The following is a 19966-nucleotide window of genomic DNA, read 5'->3' on the forward strand; positions in this document are numbered from 1 at the left end:
TAGGAGGAAGAGATAAGAGAGAGAGAGACAAGAAAGAGAAAAAAGGAGAGGTAAGTATCACCACCCTTGGATCCAGAAAAGAAAGAGTCTCCATAACAGCTGTCTGGATTCCTCAGGCAGCCATATATGGTGAGCTGCCCATGCAAACCCATGCAGTCACAGGGTGTCCATAGTTTACCATCTTTCTTCCAAAGCATGTCATTGATATCCTCCTCTTCTTTGTCTGCTGCCAGCAATTTTTCAATTCTGTATATAAATATACAGAAACGTGGAATCACAGGATCACTGAGGTTGGAAGGCACCCCTGGAGATCATCTAGTCCAACCTTCCTGCTCAGAGGGGGGTTTCATTAATGCAGTTGCCCTGGGCCATGTCCAATTGGGTTTTGAATTTCTCCAGAAATGGAGACTCCACAACCTCTCTGAGCAACCTGTTTCACTGTTTGATCACCTCTACAGTGAAAAAGGTCATTAATGAAGATATTAAACAGCATTGACCACAGCATCAACCCTTGGGCTAGTGACTGGCCCTCAGCTGGATTTTGTGCCACTGATTACAATCCTTTGAGCCTGGCATTTCAGCCAGTTTTCAGTCCACTGTCCGCTTATCTAGTTTGTGCTTCATCAGTTTGTCAATGAAGATTTTACAGAAGATGGTGTTGAAAGCCTTGCTAAAATCAAGATAAACAACATCTTCTGTTTTCCCTTTATACACCAAGCTAATCATTCCATTGTAGAAGGCTACCAGGTTGACCAGGTATGATTTCCCTTTCACAAATTCATGCTGACTACTCCCAATCACCTTCTTGTCCTTTCTATGTTTCAAAATGTTTTCCAGGATCATTTGCTCCATCACCTTCCCAGGAATCAAGGTGAGGCTGATTGGCCCTCAGTTCTCAGTGTTCTTCATCTTGCACTTCTTGAAGATAAGTGTTGTGGTTTAACCCCAGCCAGCAACTAAGCACCACGCAGCCGCTCACTCACCCCCCACCCAGTGGGATGGGGGAGAAAATCGGGAAAAGAAGTAAAACTCGTGGGTTTAGATAAGAACAGTTTACTAGAACAGAAAAGAAGAAGCTAATAATGATAACACTAATAAAATTACAACAGTAGTAATAAAAGGATTGGAATGTACAAATGATGCGCAGGGCAATTGCTCGCCACCCGCCGATCGACACCCAGCTAGTCCCCCAGCGGCGATTCCCTGCCCCCACTTCCCCGTTCCTATACTAGATGGGACGTCACATGGTCTGGAATACCCCGTTGGCCAGTTTGGGTCAGGTGTCCTGGCTGTGTCCTGTGCCAACTTCTTGTGCCCCTCCAGCTTTCTCGCTGGCTGAGCATGAGAAGCTGAAAAATCCTTGACTTTTGACTAAACACTACTGAGCAACAACTGAAAACATCAGTGTTATCAACATTCTTTGCATACTGAACTCAAAACATAGCACTGTACCAGCTACTAGGAAGACAGTTAATTCTATCCCAGCTGAAACCAGGACAATAAGGAGCTGCATTTGCTTCCTTCCAGTCCTCAGGAGCCTCCCCAAGTTGCCATGACCTTTCAAAGATCATGGAGAATGGCCTTGCAGTGACACTGACCAGCTCCCTCAGCACTCCTATGTGTATCCCATCAGCTCATATGGACATATATACATGTGGCTTATTACAAGTATTCAGTGGTAGTTTTTATAAAGAGCAAGCATATTACGCCGCCTCTGAATTTAAGCATTAAGTTGGCTTTGCCTTCTCAACTTCTCAAGCTTTTATGTTCATGTTTCATGTGCGCAGTACATAAGCCACACTGAAAATATTTTTCAAGTTCTCTAGAGAACTCATTTCTGCAAGTTAATGCTGGGCTGTAGAGCCACAATAACTCTGTACGTTTTCAGCGCACAGCCACTAGAAGGTCATTCATCTTAGTTTTTAGACTCAAATTTGATGCATGTGTCATGTAAATTATAACCTTAGTATGTTTAAGATCAATTTAAATAAATACTGTAGCATATTGTCAGCATGACTGTATATACATGCATGTATGTGTGCATCTATAAAAAGCAGGTGCATCACCATGTGGTTAAAAGCGTGCATAACTGAAGTGGCAGTGCTTGGTATCCATCTAGTCCCAGGCTACTGTCCCACAATTCCTCTGTTAGGAGACCACACATTGAAGTGGAGAAAGGCAATTGCAGTGAACATAAAACTACATGCTAATTTGTTCCTCTACCTACCTTATCTTTTCACTTTCTGAGGATGAAATAATCTTGATCAAGTTAACGAGTAACACAGGAAAGTATGAGCCTGCCCTGTTCTGGGGTAACAGGGCCGCTGGCATTTCCCTTCGATCTGACAACTCCCAAGTCCTAATGTGGAGTTAATTCCATCTCAGCAGCATTGTATTGGAGCTGTTAATTTGATTTAATGAGGGCGAGGCAGTGAGTGATCTGTATACACAGTAAAATGTCTACCTTCCAGATATGGCTGAAATCTCCTGGGAGCCTATGTGCTTCCCAGGCATTCTGTTTAAGCAGTAGGTTAATTTTGGTTAGCTCTCTCCCTGGGGAGCAGATTCCTGCCCTGATACCTAGTGCAGCATCTCGTCCTGCCTACCTTAAGACCAGCCACAGGATTCTGTCTGAAAATGCCAGGAATGGTTTCACAAAGACAGGATTTTTCCAGCACTGGGTCTTTGCTTAGATGCTTTTCTGAAGACCAAAAGATCTTTTGGCACGTTTGGATCCATCTCATCTTTTCCAGTTTATTATTTTTTGATAGGTTAGCATGGGATGTGCTGAGGAGAGAAAATAGGCACAGATCCTGACATCCCAATCAAAAGCTGAGTCTGTTTCTTAGTTTGGGAAGCAAACTAGTCCTGGATAGGCCTTATCTTAACTCAGTGCTGCAATCCTTTCGTTTGCCACATGGGTTAGAATAAACAAATGTGTTTCTGAGAAAAAATGTCTCTGAAAAAACCTCACCTATACAGTTTATTCACACGAATCTATGTTTTCCTTTTGCTGAAATTGTAGTTTTTCCAAGAATCATTGAAAAGGTGGCTACTTGCCATTTAAACATCTAGCTCATTACCTTATGTGCAGTACTGCCCCTTTTTCACACATAATGAAGTGTCAGAGCCAAGTGCAAATATAACTGTCTTTATGCTCATGTGGCTTGTTCTAAATTGCAATATTGCAAATAAACAGTGTCGCTGCATGGAGTCTCTGTGTTATCACTACTTGCTGCCAAGAGTGAAACAAAATGTTCTGAGTACAATTAGGTAATCAGAAGTTAGGACATTTCCCTTTGTTGCCCATAGAGTAGCTAAGATCTTTTCTGCTGTTGAACAGGATTTCAAAATACTTTGGAAAGGCTACTAGAATAATTTTCCCTTTCCTATTGTAGTAGGAATCTGTCTTTGTCACATGGAGATCATTTCCACTTGCTAATACCCTACCGAGTGTTTTGAAACAGGAATTTGTCAGTAGTGCTTGGTAGCTCATTTCAGTCAATAGCTGCCTTAGACTTTACAAATTTGTTTCAGTCTGAAGTGTCCCTTTATTTTTGAAAAAGCAAGTTGTAGCTCACTGGTCAATTATTCTCTCTGAGATTAAGAGTTCTTTTGAAAATCAACAGTTAAATCAACATAAGACTCCTTATAGAATTATATGTAAATGGGAAAATCAGTTAGATCCTCAGCCTCATAAAATGTGAGCAGGGTCTTTCTGAAAAGTGGGATATTAGAAGTTGGCTCTGCATATTATGGGGTAAAAGGTAAAGACTTAGCATGTATGGACCTATCTAATTCTCTTGTTTCATTATATGAATCAGGAGAGAACCCTGCTTACAGGTTTCACTTCAGCTAACCACACATGGAATTATTTATTTTAATCTTGATTGCTATTGCTTATTGTTCTTGGGTTTGCATGAAACATTCCTTCTATTATTTTTGAATGTCTGTTTAATTTTTCTCTCTCTTCAGTTCAAGGATTTTCTCTTTTGGTATTTGCACATTGCACTGAAGAAGGATTCCTAAGAAATATGATGGATTTTTCACTCACATTCTATCCCATTTTGCATTCAATCCTATGTTGTTTAGGGATCTGTCCATACATTAAAACAATACACATAAAAGGAAGAAAATTCTATGGGTACAAATCAAGATTGCTGCTGTTCTTTCTTAAGCCAGTGCTAGCACTCAGTCAAGGAAAACTCTCATTTAAAATATTACTTTCTTCTTGTTAAGGCTAGGGATATGTAGCCCAAGCATTCAGTCTGAATGTATACAGCATTTATTTGGATGATACTTGTAGTTTTTTGCAGACTGCTTCCTTTTTCTGGTTAAAGAGCCTGATACTGTGAAATCTGGTCATCTTTTCATAGTCCCACCCACTAGAAACTAAATTATTATGAATTACTCAATTAATGTGAGCACCAGGGCTTTTTAAAATACTTTAAAAAGCTGACTTGCAACCTTGGGAAGAAGTAACCTTCCATGTTGAATTAATATTATGTTTATTTAAATATAGAAGTATTACTAACTCAAACCTTTTTAGATGATACTGCTGTGCCAAATATCATGGGAGTGATAATGTGTTTAGGAATTCTGAACATAACAAATGACGTACCTTTTTTTTTAACAGCATGCCATCTTCCCGAGAATGTTACACACTGTCCTTTTAAAGAAAAAGGAAATGCTACTTTCTTAAAATTGCCAGTTTATATGTTACTACACTGTAATTTATTGTCTAAAGTAGTAGGAGTGAGATACTACTCATCCATACCCTCCTCTTGATAATTCTGAGTTTTCTTCCAGTCCAGCTGATTTACACTGTGGATGTGCACTGAAAAAGAGTCTTGATCAGTCACCCTGACTTCTCTTTGCCATTTAAATCTGCGTTTGTGCATTCTAATGTCAAGGTTAGCATAGGATCCTGCAGCTTGGCAAGCCCCCAGCGACACAAGGGGTTTCAGACAGCTGTTGCTGTTTGAGTGAGAAGCCCAGGTGCACCTCTCAGGGCCATTGTGTAGACTGCCCAGTTGGTGGCCTTTCCTGAGGTGGCCTTCCCCAAGGGAGGGGAGTGCCAGGATGCCCATTAGGATTTTGTTTTGTTGTCTTCCCGCTGTCAGTGACCTTTGTTGTTCTAGAACTCATCAGTTTTCTCTGTATCCCCTGATTTTGTGTAGGTGCTGGGATGGCTGGAGAAATAATATTTTGCAGTTGAGCTGAGGGAGACATTGAAGCATCATCCATCCCCTGCTGTCCTTTGAGGTAGTGTGATAACTTTTATCTTACCTGCAAGTGACTTTATTATGAATGTTGGCTAAGCAGAGTGATCAATAGTATCCTGTAGCGCCCTACAGATAATCCTCACAAATCCCATGATCCATTCCTACAGAAGATGATAATGATGATATGCAGTATACAGAATTTTGATTTGGATCCCAATTGTCATATTTTAATATTCCCCAAAACAATAGAAATCTTTGAATTAAAGCTGTCAAATTCAATTCTGATGTAAATTGATGGCTTCATGCCCATTTCTACCAAGCTTTAATAGCCAGCATTTGAGACAAAGGGCTCAGTGACTGGTAGAAGTGTTTAAAAAACATTTTTCCTTGATAAAAAAAAAAATATTTTACTGTATTTTAATGTGACATTTCCCATTTAGAATGTTATTTGAAATATTAATTGCCTGACTTTTAAAATGCACAATATTGAAATAAATGGAGAAAAAATTCTGTGTTTTTCCAGGGAGAGAAAACTTGAAAATACATATCAGAACATTGTAGATAACAAATCTTGGTTTAAATGACACTTCAATGACATCTAGTTTGAATTTATGTATGGGGTCTAATTCATACCTGGAGGGTATTACTAGAAGCTTAATCAGATTACAGTGGGGTAAATTTGAATCAAACATCACAGAAATATGCTGTGGTATAAGGGATTCAGACTCATGATTGCTCATGCTGTGGAACTGGAAAGATGTTATCTAGTGTTAAATGATTACGTAAGCCTTTACAGCTGCTGTGTACCATAGCAGTTTTATGAGACTTAATTGGCTATTCCTGTCTTAAGTATACACAAATGTAATGTTATTAAATAGAAGATAAATTCTAGAGACATTTTGCTTTTGTTGTGGTGCAACAGGTAAAAATTGCCACCCTATGTCCATATTTTTAATGTTTCTAAAACCAGATGGTGGAACTCCAGATGCATTCATTGAACCATGAATCTACTTGGGAAGCTTGTCTAAGGATATAGCAATTCCACTAAGAAAATAAAAAGGTCAGGATAGTGAAAAGCTACTTGTAAAAATGTTTGTAAAGTAGGTGTAACTTAGAGTTATTAGGGACCTCCTCAACCAAAACCTTCTTTGTTGTGGTTACCATGCCTTCTTGTATAAACACACCTGAAAAACAATTTATGAATTACTTCTCTCATTTTATAGCTGAAGCATGGCAACGCAACCATACAGAAAGCTTGTTTTCTGCTGTGCTCTGTTTTATTGGCTTTCTGTGCCCCACAAGCTGGTCATTCCCTAGCTAAGGTGCTCGTTCTTTATTCCTCTGCGAGTAGCGGTGCAAGAAGTGTGTCTAGCACTTCGAGCGCGCAGCTTGAACACGGGGTCTGGCCTCGCTTCTGAGCTCCACCACTGGCTCACTCAGTATTTCTGCCACCCTCTGTAACCTCACTGTGTTTCAGTTTTCTATTTGTAAATGAAGGCTAATACTTCTTAACTTCCAGGAAGGACCCCAGCATCCTGATCCTTAGGAAATGCTGTTACTCACTGTCCTAGGTTTGCCTGGGACAGAGTTAATTCTCACAAGAAGCTGGGAGGGGGCACAGCCAGCACAGCTGACCCAAACTAGTCAAGGGGATATTCGATACCATATGATGTCATGCTCAGTATATAAACTGGGGGACCTAGCCAGATCATGACTCGGGAACGGGCTGGGCATCGGGCTCCTGGGCATGGGGTTCTGGATGGTGAGCAATTGCATTGTGCATCACACGCTTCATATACTCTTTTATTAGTATTATTGTTATTTCTTCTCTCCTTGTGTTGTCCTATTAAACTGTCCTTATCTTAATCCACGAGTTTTTACCTTTTTCTTCCAATTCTCCTCCCCATCCCACCGGGGGGGGAGGAGTGAGTGAGCGGCTGCATGGTGCTTAGTTGCTGGCTGGGCCTAAACCAGAACAGTCCTTTTTGGCGCCCAACGTGGGGCACAAAGGGTTGAGATAATGACAGATCTGACCAAAGCATGTTAAAATGAATTTGTTACAAGCATTCATTACATTAGTTTAATAGTCACTGGTCACAGTGTTGGTTCATTTGTTCACATGGTGGTGTTATGTAAGTTTTTATATGCACTATGTATTCCCTGAGGTGATGTTTATCACCTCTGGGAGAGGGATCAGGACTATCATTTTGCTGTACTGGGTAATGTCGACTTATGATATGATTACATCACTGGTCATGAGGTTAAGCTGGTATTTGTATGCGGCATTGCTGTCATGCCCGTACTTCAGGCGCCTTCTATTGGAATTTATTAGTAATCGCATGCAATCTATGGAGAAGACAAGGGGATACTTTTTCCCACTCTTTCATCTCCCCTTTCACCTTCTGGCTAATTACAACAGCTTTTGAGAATTTTGAATATCCTTGGGATGCGCAAGCCAGCGTGCTGTTAGTGCTATGTCTCCTGAATGTGTTTCAGGTCTTGTTTAAGGTTGCACAACAATTTTTTAAGAATACCACCCAGAGATCTGCCCCAAGGCTGGATAGTCATCACTGGCATGGAATGTGGAAGAATATGGGCAGGTATCTAGAGAACTTCTCACCTCCAATGGTTTGCAACTTCACTCCCGAACAACTACAGGACCCTCATGAAGTGGTAGAATATTTGAAAGGGTATATGCTGTGGCTATTCCAGAGAGGCACAACTTACCGCACTGTGCTGGGCCCTGGCCAGTATCTACCAAACACTGCTTGATATTAGGCAGCACCCTCAGGGGGAAGGGAGGGAAAACAGAACGACAGGCACTGCAGCTATTCCAAACCTCGTGACAGGCACTGCAGCTACCCCAACCCCGGCGACAGGCACTGCAGCTGAACGAGAGAACCAACCCGTGCCAGTAGTCAGTCGCCCCTAAACAGAAGAAGAAATACACAAAAAAATCAGTTCACTTAGTGAGGGATGAAGGTGAACCAGGGTCATCATGAGAACAGGAGGAAGAGGCAGAACCTGAAATAATCACCCAATCCTTATCCCTGAGTGAGCTGTGAGATATGCGAAAGGATTTCAGCCGCCATCCAAGATTACCTGGCTCCTCCAATGCTGGGATAATGGGGCTAGTAGTTTCGAATTAGAGGGTAAGGAAGCCAAGCATTTGGGATCCCTGTCTAGGGAAGGGGGCATTGACAAGGCGATTGGGAGAAAAACACAAGTCCTCAGCCTCTGGAGGCAACTTCTGTCAGGTGTGAAGGAAAGATACCCCTTCAAGGATGAAGTTACATGTCAACCAGGTAAGCGGACCACCATGGAGAGAGGTATCCAGTACCTGAGAGAATTAGCTGTGCTGGAGGTGATTTATAATGATTCAGATAATGAGCAGTCACCCACAGATCCAGATGAAGTCGAATGCACACAACTGATGTGGTGGAAGTTTCTACGAAGTGCACCACCAACCTATGCCAACTCATTGGCAGTAATGTCCTGGAAAGAAGGCTATGGACAAACGGTGGACGAACTGGCTGTCCAAATCCGGCATTATGAAGGAAGTCTCTCTTCCTCCCTATGGGCCTGTGTCTCGGCTGTAGAGGAATTGTCCTGGGAGTTCCAGCAATTCAAAGTGGATTTGTCCTTCTCCCCACCTGTACAGGCCCGCATCACAGCTATTACGAGTAAGCGTTCCTCTGCCCGAGAGAGAAGATAGAAAGTACACACGACGGGCTAACCTGTGGTTTTACCTGCGTGACCATGGAGAGGACATGAGGAAATGGGATGGATAACCTAACTTGGTCCTAGATGCATGGGTACATGAGTAGCAAGGAAAAAACACTACAAAAGGGGATTCTTCCAGGAAAAATGCCGCTCCAATTTCCAAACAGAGTAGAAAGGCAGATCTTACTTCTGATCTTCTTGAAGGGACTTCTAAGTCAATTTTACAATATGTGGGTAATGGATACTCTGACCAGGGGCCCTGCCTCCAGCCAGGTGGAGGAAAGGGACAACTGGGTCTATTGGACTGTGTGGATTTGATGGCCTGGCACATCAGACCCACAGGAGTATAAGGCTCTAGTAGACACCGGTGCACAGTGCACTCTAATGCCATGAAGTTATAAAGGGGCAGAACCCATCTGTATTTCTGGTGTGACTGGGGGATCCCAAGAGCTAACTGTATTGGAAGCTGAAGTAAGCCTAACTGGGAATGAATGGCAGAAACACCCCATTGTGACTGGCCCAGAGGCTCCATGCATCCTTGGCATAGACTACCTCGGGAGAGGGTATTTCAAGGACCCAAAGGGGTACCGTTGAGCCTTTGGTATAGCTGCATTGGAGAAGGAGGAAATCAAACAGCTCTCCACCTTGCCTGGTCTCTCTCAGGACCCTTCGATTGTGCAGTTACTGAGGGTTGAAGAACAACAGGTGCCAATTGCTACCACAACAGTGCACCAGCGGCAATATCACACCAACCGAGACTCCCTGATTCCCATCCACAAGCTGATTCATCAACTGGATACCCAAGGAGTGATCAGCAGAACTCGATCACCCTTTAATAGTCCCATATGGCCAGTGCGGAAGTCTAATGGGGAGTGGAGACTAACAGTTGACTATCATGGCCTGAATGAAATCATGTCGCCACTGACTGCTGCCATGCCGGATATGCTAGAACTTCAATACGAACTAGAGTCGAAGGCAGCCAAGTGGTATGCCACAATTGACATCACCAGTGTGTTTTTCTCAATCCCTTTGGCAGCAGAGTGCTGGCCACAGTTTGCTTTTACTTGGAGGGGCATCCAGTACACCTGGCATCCACTGCCCCAGGGTGTACACACAGCCCCACCATTTGCCATGGACTAATCCAGACTGCACTGGAACAGAGTGAAGCTCTGGAACTCCTGCAATACATTGATGACATCACTGTATGGGGCAACACAGCAGAAGAAGTCTTTGAGAAAGGGAAGAAAATAATCCAAATCCTTTTGAAGGCTGGTTTTGCCATAAAAGAAAGTAAGGTCAAGGGACCTGCACAGGAGATCCAGGTTTTAGGAATAAAATGGCAAGATAGCTGTCATCAGATCCCAATGGACGTGATCAACAAAATACCAGCTATGTCTCCACCGACTAATAAAAAGGAAACACAGGCCTTCTTAGGTGTCGTGGGGTTTTGGAGAATGCATATTCCAAATTACAGTCTGATTGTAAGCCCTCTCTATCAAGTGACCCGGAAGAAGAACGATTTTAAATGGGGCCCTGAGCAACATTCAGTTAGTGGCGAGGCCAGCAGCTGCAATGGTAAGTCGGCGGCTAAGCGCTAGATTGAGGAGGACATGGAGGTTCCCGAGTCCCAGGATCTCCAGGGAAGAGTGGAGGGACCGGGCCAGAGCCGGCGGCTCTCGCAAGAGAGGGTGACTCAGCGTGGGCGTTGCCTGGACAACCACGGGAGATTTGAAGGGACCTGAGGAGGGCCAGCGACCAGGAGCATGGGGAACAGGACGGGCAAAAAGGGCGTGGCATGTCAGAAAGGGCGTGGTGCGTCAGAAAGGGCGTGGCAGGTCAAAAAAGGGCGTGGTGCATCAGAAAGGGCGTGGCAGTAAATTTGCACGTCAGTTTGCGCGTCAGTTTGTGCAGGCAGGGAGTGCAGGTAGGGCACAGCCCCTCCTCTTCCCAGCTCGCGAAGGCTACTCAAGTGGGGGGTGTCAGCCCGGAGGGAGACCCAGGTATGGTTACCACTAGGGTGAAAGCCATTGTTAGGAAAAATATGGCAACACAGACAGAGGTCCCATGTAAACACGCAGCTGTCCAGGTCTCTGGCTGCGGGGAGTACCTGATTCTATCACAAATGATGGAGCTCAGCGGGGACACCTCTTGTATGAGGTGTGACCAGGTGGATGATCTGCTCAGCCTGGTGGCAGAGCTGAAGGAGGAAGTGGAAAGGTTGAGGAGTATCAGGGAGTGTGAGAGGGAGATAGATTGGTGGACCCACACCCTACCATCCCTGAGGCAGAGGCAGCAGATGGAGGCTCCGCATAAAGCAGAGGTTCCTCTGCCCTCCTTCCGCCAGGCAGGAGGGGACCTAAGAGATGGAGGGGAATGGATACAGGTCCCTGCTTGGGGAGGCAGGTGAATCCCCTCCCGGTCTCCCTCACCTTCCCAGTTGCCCTTGCACAACAGGTATGGGGCTCTGGAACTTGAGGACCAGGCCAATTAAGATCAGAATGTAGATGAAGGCCTATCCAAGGGGCTGCCTAGGTTGAGTCAGTCAGCCCCATGCATTTTGACAGCCTCTGAAAAAAGAAAAAGGAGGGTAATTGACATAGCCGATTCCCTTTTGAGGGGGACAGAGGGCCCAATATGCAGACCTGACCCATCCCACAGGGAAGTCTGCTGCCTCCCTGGGGCCCGGGTAAAAGACATTACTAGGAAGCTCCCTGGTCTGGTTTGGCCCTCTGATTATTACCCACTATTGGTTGTGCAGGTTGGCAGTGATGAGATTGCAGAGAGGAATCCAAAGGCAATCAATAGGTATTTCAGGGCACTGGGGCGATTAGTAGAAAGATCGGGAGCACAGGTGGTGTTTTCCTCAATCCCTTCAGTGGCAGGGAAATACACTGAAAGGAACAGGAAAACACACCAGGTTAATACGTGGCTCAGAGGCTGGTGCGATAGGTGGAATATTGGGTTTTTTGATCATGGGGAGGTTTACACAGCACCAGGCTTGCTAGCGACAGATGGTATCCAGCTATCTCAAAGGGGGGAAAGAATCCTTCGCATGAGATGGCAGGGCTCATAGAAAAGGCTTTAAACTAGGTTTGAAGGGGGTAAGGGATAAAACTAGGTGCACCAGAGATGAGCCTGGGGGCAGCATACCGATGTTAGGGGTGGATTCAGTAGGCCAGCTCAAATGCATCTATGCCAACGCACACAGCATGGGCAATAAACAGGAGGAGCTGGAAGCCATCGTGCAGCAGGATAGATATGACTTAGTCACCATCACGGAAACATGGTGGGACAACTCCCGTGACTGGAGTGCTGCAATGGCTGGCTACAAGCTCTTCAGAAGGGACAGGCAAGGTAGAAGAGGTGGTGGGGTGGTTCTCTATGTTAGAGAGTGTTTTGACTGTACACGATTCTGATGACGAGGTAGAGTGATTATGGATGAGGATGAGAGGGAAAGCCTATAAGACAGATATTGTGCTGGGAGTCTGTTATAGACCGCCCGACCAGGTTGAAGAGACAGATGAATCATTCTACAAGCAGCTGGCAGTAGTCTCAGAATCGTGTGCCCTTGTTCTCGTGGGGGACCTCAAGTTTCCAGACATCTGCTGGAAATACAGCAGTAAGTAGTCTAGGAGGTTCCTGGAGTGTGTGGAAGATAACTTCCTGACACAGCTGGTGGGTGAGCCAACCAGGGGAGGAGCCTTGCTAGATCTGTTGTTTATGAACAGGGAAGGACTGGTGGGAGGTGTGATGGTCGGAGGCCGTCTTGGGCTTAGCGACCATGAAATGATAGAATTTTTGATTCTTGGTGAGGCAAGGAAGGTGGTCAGCAAAACCACCATTATGGACTTCCGGAGGGCAAACTTTGGCCTCTTCAAGGCACTGGTTGAGAGAGTCCCTTGGGAGATGGTCCTGAAGGGCAAAGGGGTCTAGGAGGGATGGACATTCTTTAAGAAGGAAATCTTAATGGCTCAGGACCAGGTTATTCCCATGTGCCGCAAGTTGAACCGTCGAGAAAAACAACCGGCCTGGCTGAACGGGGAGCTTTTGCTAAGACTCAACGAAAAAAGGAGAGTTTATCATCTCTGGAGGAAAGGGCGGGCAACTTGGGAGGAGTACAGGGATCTTGTTAGATCATACAGAGAGAAAATTAGAAAGGCAAAAGCTCAGCTAGAACTAAATCTGGCAACTGTCGTAAGGGACAACAAAAAATGTTTTTACAAATATGTTAACAGTAAAAAGAATCCCAAGGAGAATATCTTTCCTTTAATGGATACAGAAGGGAATGTAGCCAACCAGAGATGAGGAAAAGGCTGAGGTACTTAATACCTTCTTTGCCTCATTCTTTAATAGTGAGTCCCGTCACCCTCAGGGTACTCCAACCCTTGAGCTGGAAGGTAAGGATGAAGAGCATAACATACCCCCCGTAATCCATGAGGAATTAGTTAGTGACCTACTACGCCATCTGGACACTCAGAAATCTATGGGACCAGATGGGATCCATCCAAGAGTACTGAGGGAATTGGCGGAGGTCCTTGCCAAGCCACTCTCCGTCATCTTATCAGCGATCCTGGTCAACAGGGGAGGTCCCAGAGGACTGGAGGCTTGCCAATGTGACTCCCATTTATAAGAAGGGCCGGAGGGAGGATCTGGGGAACTACAGGCCTGTCAGCCTGAGCGCGGTACCAGGGAAGATTATGGAATGGTTTGTCTTGAGAGCGCTCACATGGCAAGTCCAGGATAAGAACGGGATCAGGCCCAGTCAGCATGGGTTTACGAAAGGCAGGTCCTGCTTGACCAACCTGATCTCCTTCTATGACCAGGTGACCCGCCTAGTGGATGAGGGTAGGCTGTGGATGTTATCTACCTCAACTTCAGCAAGGCCTTTGACACTGTCTCTCATGGTATACTCCTTGAGAAACTGGCGTCTCGTGGCCTGTATAAGTGTACTCTTCACTGGGTGAAGGGCTGGCTGGATGGCTGAGCCCAGAGAGTAGTGGTGAATGGAGTTACATCTAGTTGGCGGCGGGTCACAAGTGGTGTTCCCCAAGGCTCGGTGTTGGGACCCGTTCTGTTTAATATCAATGATTTGGATGAGGGGATTGAGCGCACCCTCAGCAAGTTTGCAGATGACACCAAGTTGGGAGGCAGGGTTGATCTGCTTGAGGATACCAGGCTCTACAGAGAGATCTGGACAGGCTGGATCGATGGGCTGAGGCTAATCGTATGAAGTTCAACAAGGCCAAGTGCCAGGTCCTGCACTTCAGTCACAGCAACCCCGTGCAGCGCTACAGGCTTGGGGAAGAGTGGCTGGAAAGCTGCCCAGCAGAGAAAGACCAGGGTGTGCTGGTTGACAGCCAGCTGAATATGAGCCAGCAGTGTGCCCAGGTGGCCAAGAAGGCCAACAGCATCCTGGCCTGTATCAGAAATAGTGTGGCCAGCAGGAGCAGGGAAGTGATTGTTCCCCTGTACTCAGCACTGGTGAGGCCGCACCTCGAGTACTGTGTTAATTTTTAGGCCCCTCACTACAGGAAAGACATGGAGTTGCTGGAGCGTATCCAGAGGAGGGCAACCAAGTTGGTGAGGGGCCTGGAGCACAAGTCTTATGAGGAGCGGCTGAGGGAACTGGGGCTGTTTAGTCTAGAAAAGAGGAGGCTGAGGGGAGACCTTATCGCTCTCTACAACTACCTGAAAGGGGGTCGTAGTGAGGTGGGTGTTGGTCTCTTCTGTCAGGTGGCTGGAGATAGGACAAGAGGAAATGGCCTCAAGTTGAGGCAAGGGAGATTTAGGTTGCATATTAGGAAAAAATCTTTTACTGAGAGGTTTGTCAAACATTGGAATGGGCTGCCCAGGGAGGTGGTTGAGGCACCATCCCTGGAGATATTCAAAAAGAGAGTGGACAGGGTACTTCAGGACATGGTTTAGTGGGCATGGTTAATGGTTGGACTTGATGATATTGAAGGTCTTTACAAACCTAAATGATTCTATGATTCTAACAACAAGCCTTTGAAGAAATTTAATGGGAAACTGTTCATGTAGTAGCCCTTGGGCCAGTTCGGGCAGGACAAGATGTTAAAAATGTGCTCTATACTGCAGCTGGAGAGAATGGCCCTACATGGAGCCTCTGGCAGAAAGGACCTGGGGAGACCCAAGGCTGATCCGTGGGGTTTTGGAGTCAGGGATACAGAGGATCCGAGGCTTGTGTGATGGGTTAACCCTGGCTGAACACCAGGTGCCCACCAAAGCCGTTCTATCACTCCCCCATCCTCAGCTGGATAGGGGAGAGAAAATATAACAAAAGGCTCGCGGGTCGAGATAAGGACAGGAGAGATCATTCACTATTACCGTCACGGGCAAAACAGACTCAGTTTGCAAAATTAACTCAATTTATTACAAATCAACCAGAGCAAGGTAATGAGAAGTAAAATGAAATCTCAGAACACCTTCCCACCACCCCTCCCTTCTTCCCGGGCACAACTACCCTCCCGGATTTCACCACCAAGCCCCCCCAGCGGCACAGGGGGACAGGGATGGGGTTTATGGTCATCACACGTTATTTTCTGCCGCTTCACCTCCTCAGGACGAGGGCTGATCACACTCTTCCCCTGCTCCAGCGTGGGGTCCCACCCACGGGAGACAGTCCTCCACGAACTCCTCCAACGTGGGCCATTCCCACGGGCTGCAGTTCTTCACGAACTGCTCCAGCATGGGTCCATTCCACGGTGTGCAGTCCTTCAGGAGCACACTGCTCCAGCGCGGGTCCCCCACGGGGTCACAAGTCCTGCCAGAAAACCTGCTCCGTGGGCTCCTCTCTCCACAGATCCGCAGGTCCTGCCAGGAGCCTGCTCCAGCGCGGGGTTCCCACGGGGTCACAGCCTCCTTCGGGAACCCACCTGCTCCGGCGTGGAGTCCTCCACGGGCTACAGGTGGATATCTGCTCCACCGTGGACCTCCCTGGACTGCAGGGGGACAGCCTGCCTCACCAGGGTCTTCACCACGGGCTGCAGGGGAATCTTCGCTCCGGCGCCTGGAGCATCTCCTCCCCCTCCTTCTTCACTGACCTTGGAGTCCGCAGGCTTGTTTCTCTTACATGTTCTCACTCCTCACTCCGGCGGCAGTTTCTCTCCGTCCCAACTTTTTTCCTTCTTAAAAATGTTATCACAGAGGTGTTACCACTATCACTGATTGGCTCGGCCTTGGCCGGCGGCGGGTCCGTCTCAGAGCCGGCTAATATGGGCTCGCTCTCTCTCGAACACAGGGGAAGCTTCCAGCAGTTTCTTACAGAAGCCACCCCTGTAACCCCCCCCCGCTACCAAAACCTTGCCAAACAAAACCAATACAGCTTGCTATACTCCAACTGAAAAAGAGATATTGGCAGCGTATGAAGGAGTTCGAGCTGCCCCAGAAGTGGTTGGTACTGAAACACAGCTCCTCTTAGCACCCCGACTGCCAGTGCTGGGCTGGATGTTTAAAGGTAGGGCCTCCTCTACACATCACGTGACTGACGCCACGTGGAGTAAGTGGATTGCACTGATCACACAACGGGCTCGCATAGGAAACCCCAGTCACCCAGGAATTTTGGAAGTGATCATGGACTGGCCAGAAGGCAAAGATTTTGGAATGTCGCCACAGGAGGAGGTGATGCGTGATGAAGAGGCCCCACTGTATGATAAACTGCCAGAAAATGAGAGGCAACATGCCCTGTTCACTGACGGATCCTGTCACATTGTGGGAAAGCATTGGAGGTGGAAAGCTGCTGTATGCAGTCCTACATGACAACTTGCAGAAACTGCTGAAGGAGAAGGTGAATCGAGTCAGTTTGCAGAGGTGAAAGTCATCCAGCTGGCTTTAGATATTGCTGAAAGAGAGAAGTGGCCAGTGCTCTATCTCTATACTGACTCATGGATGGTGACAAATGCCCTATGGGGGTGGTTACAGCAATGGAATAAGGGCAACTGGCAGCGCAGAGGTAAACCCATCTGGTCTGCCACACTGTGGCAAGATATTGCATCCTGGCTCGAGAATCTGGTTATAAAAGTTTGTCATGTAGATGCTCATGTACCCAAGAGTTGGGCCACTGAAGAACATCGAAACAACCAGCAGGCGGATCAGGCTGCCAAGATTGAAGTGGCTCAGGAGGACCTGGACTGGCAACACAAGGCTGAGCTATTTATGGCTCAGTGGGCCCACGATACCTCAGGCCATCAGGGAAGAGATGCAACATATAGATGGGCTCGTGATAGAGGGGTGGACTTGACCATGGACACTATTGCACAGGTTATCCATGAATGTGAAATGTGCTGCAATTAAGCAAGCCAAGCGGTTAAAGCCCCTGTGGTATGGAGGGTGATGGCTGAAATATCAATATGGGGAGGCCTGCCAGAACGAGTATATCAAACTCCCAGAAACCTGCCAAGGCAAGCGCCATGTGCTTACAATGGTGGAAGCAACCACCGGGTCGCTGGAAACATATCCTGTGCCCCGTGCCACCACGCAGAAGACTATCCTGGGCCTTGAAAAGCAAGTCTCATGGTGACACGGTACCCCAGAAAGAATTGAGTCAGACAATGGGACTCATTTCTGAAACAACCTCATAGACACTTGGGCCAAAGAGCATCGCATTGGGTGGGTGTATCATATCCCCTATCATGCACCAGCCTCTGGGAATATTGAGCGATACAATGGACTGTTAAAGACTACATTGAGAGCAATGGGGGTGGAACCATCAAACATTGGGATACACATGTAGCAAAAGCCACCTGGTTAGTCAACACCAGAGGATCTGCCAATCGGAGTGGCCCTGCCCAGTCAGAATTGTTACATACTGTAGAAGGGGATAAAGTCCCTGTAGTGCACATGAAAAATATGTTAGGGAAAACAGTCTGGGTTGCTCCTGCCTTAGGCAAAGGTAAACCCATTCGTGGGATTGCTTTTGCTCAAGGGCCTGGGTGTACTTGCTGGGTGATGGGAAATGATGGAGAAGTCCGATGTGTGCCTCAAGGGGATTTGATTTTAGGTGAGAATAGCCAGAATTAAACTGTATGATATTAGCTGCTATATAACCCTGCTACTGTATGTTATCATTACTATAATTGTTATATGCTATATCCATAGTACTATAGTAAGAATCACTTGGATCAAGCAAGAAAGAACTGTGATAAAACTGAGGAAAGCGCTGTAGTGGTGGAACCAGAACTGACTCCAGCATGCAACAATCCAACGGTGCACACCATCCTCCTGCTGCGTCAGATGTCACCTGCTCGTCACATCACACTGAAGCCCAATTCTGCTCTACCAACTGAGAGGACTTTGCACCATCCCTCCTGCCCAGAGAGACTGGTATGACAGATGGAGCCCAGAGTCGGGAACTAAATGAACTCAACAAACGTTTTATGAACATGACCCATAAACTAAAGGAATGATATCTCTGTGTGTGTGTACATATATGTATATATAATTGTTCATATGTCTCAAAGGGATGGAAAGGTGGTGATGATTGATCAGACGTAACTAATTTAACTAAAGGTATGGGAACTGAGCATGACGTCAATGGTATAGAATAAGGGGTGGATACTGTCCTGGTTTCAGCTGGGATAGAGTTAACTGTCTTCCTAGTAGCCGGTACAGTGCTATGTTTTGAGTTCAGTATGAGAAGAATGTTGATAACACACTGATGTTTTCAGTTGGTGCTAAGTAATGTTTAGACTATAGTCAAGGATTTTTCAGCTTCTCATGCCCAGCCAGCCAGAAAGCTGGAGGGGCACAAGAAGTTGGCACAGGACACAGCCAGGACACCTGACCCAAACTGGCCAATGGGGTATTCCATACCATGGAACGTCCCATCTAGTATAGGAACTGGGAAGTGGGGGCAGGGAATCGCTGCTCGCGGACTGGCTGGGTGTCGGTCGGCGGGTGGTGAGCAATTGCCCTGCGCATCATTTGTACATTCCAATCCTTTTAGTACTACTGTTGTAATTTTATTAGTGTTATCATCATCATTATTAGTTTCCTCTTTTCTGTTCTATTAAACCATTCTTATCTCAACCCGTGAATTTTACTTCTTTTTCCCGATTTTCTCCCCCATCCCACTGGATGGAGGGGAGTAAGTGAGCGGCTGCGTGGTGCTTAGTTGCTGGCTGGGGTTAAACCACGACAAGATGTCTTATTATTTCAAGTCTGGGATACTGAAAGTGACCCATAGATGTGGCGAGAGTAATTTGTGCCTCATTGACATTTACAATCCCAATGAAAGATAACACAAGTCATAGCTTTAAATAGATTTTGACAGTGCTGATAGTTCTGCTGAATATGCTGGGGAAAAAATTAATATCTGGCCTAAAGTAGCAGAGATGTTTATAAAATAACTGCTGTAAAATATTCCAGTAACTGTAATTTCTTTAGCTATTAACACTTATCCAGCTACCAGGTCAGCACACTATCCTGTCCCTTAAATAAAGCTCTGCTAAGTTGCTGTCTGTGGAATACAATGTACAGAGTACTGAAACCATTTGTGGTGCTGTGAGTGCCTGAGAAAAGCTAGGAGTATGGAAATAAAATTGATGGTGATCTGTTCCTCCACAGTTTGAAAAAACTTATAGACATACAGGACTTCTCCTTTTGAATAGCCTTTTAAGTTCAGGGAAAAACTGTACACTGAAAATGTCAGTGTGTGGATGTCGTACTGACAATAAATGTATCCACCAGTTTAATACCAACATGCTGTAATACTTTTCTCATCAGGCAAGTTGTTTGGTGATGTTAGGCTACCACAAACTAGGTATCCACCACGTGTGGGTTATGTCTGCTAGTTTGTGACTGGGATCAGATCCAAATCCTTAAATCAACAGTGTTATGAGTAGATCAGAGAGACATATATACTTAATCATAAAAAACCCCAAACACTCTTTTTTTTTTAGCTTTCTGGCTATTCCTCATACATTTATCAGTTCATCATACAATTTCAAGTGTTTGCTTTTTAGCAGTTAATAGTACAGTCATCAGTAGGACAATTTAATTTG

General features: G+C 45.9%; 1 protein-coding gene across 12 annotated transcripts in view; it reads left to right on the top strand.

Moving 5' to 3' along the window:
- LOC126035273 (growth hormone receptor-like) overlaps positions 1 to 19966 on the top strand; it is a 190468-nt gene that overhangs the window by 73509 nt on the left and 96993 nt on the right. For 9 of the 12 annotated variants that reach the window (XR_007504891.1, XR_007504890.1, XM_049793660.1 and 6 more), the window contains one exon: positions 5181 to 5265. The exons of the other annotated variants lie outside the window; for them this stretch is intronic. The gene's annotated coding sequence lies outside the window, so the exon portion shown is untranslated. The remainder of the gene's footprint in view (positions 1 to 5180; positions 5266 to 19966) is intronic. 12 annotated transcript variants of the gene reach the window in all.

Source organism: Accipiter gentilis, chromosome W, assembly GCF_929443795.1.
Source record: "Accipiter gentilis chromosome W, bAccGen1.1, whole genome shotgun sequence".
In the NCBI taxonomy this organism is placed as follows: domain Eukaryota; kingdom Metazoa; phylum Chordata; class Aves; order Accipitriformes; family Accipitridae; genus Astur; species Astur gentilis.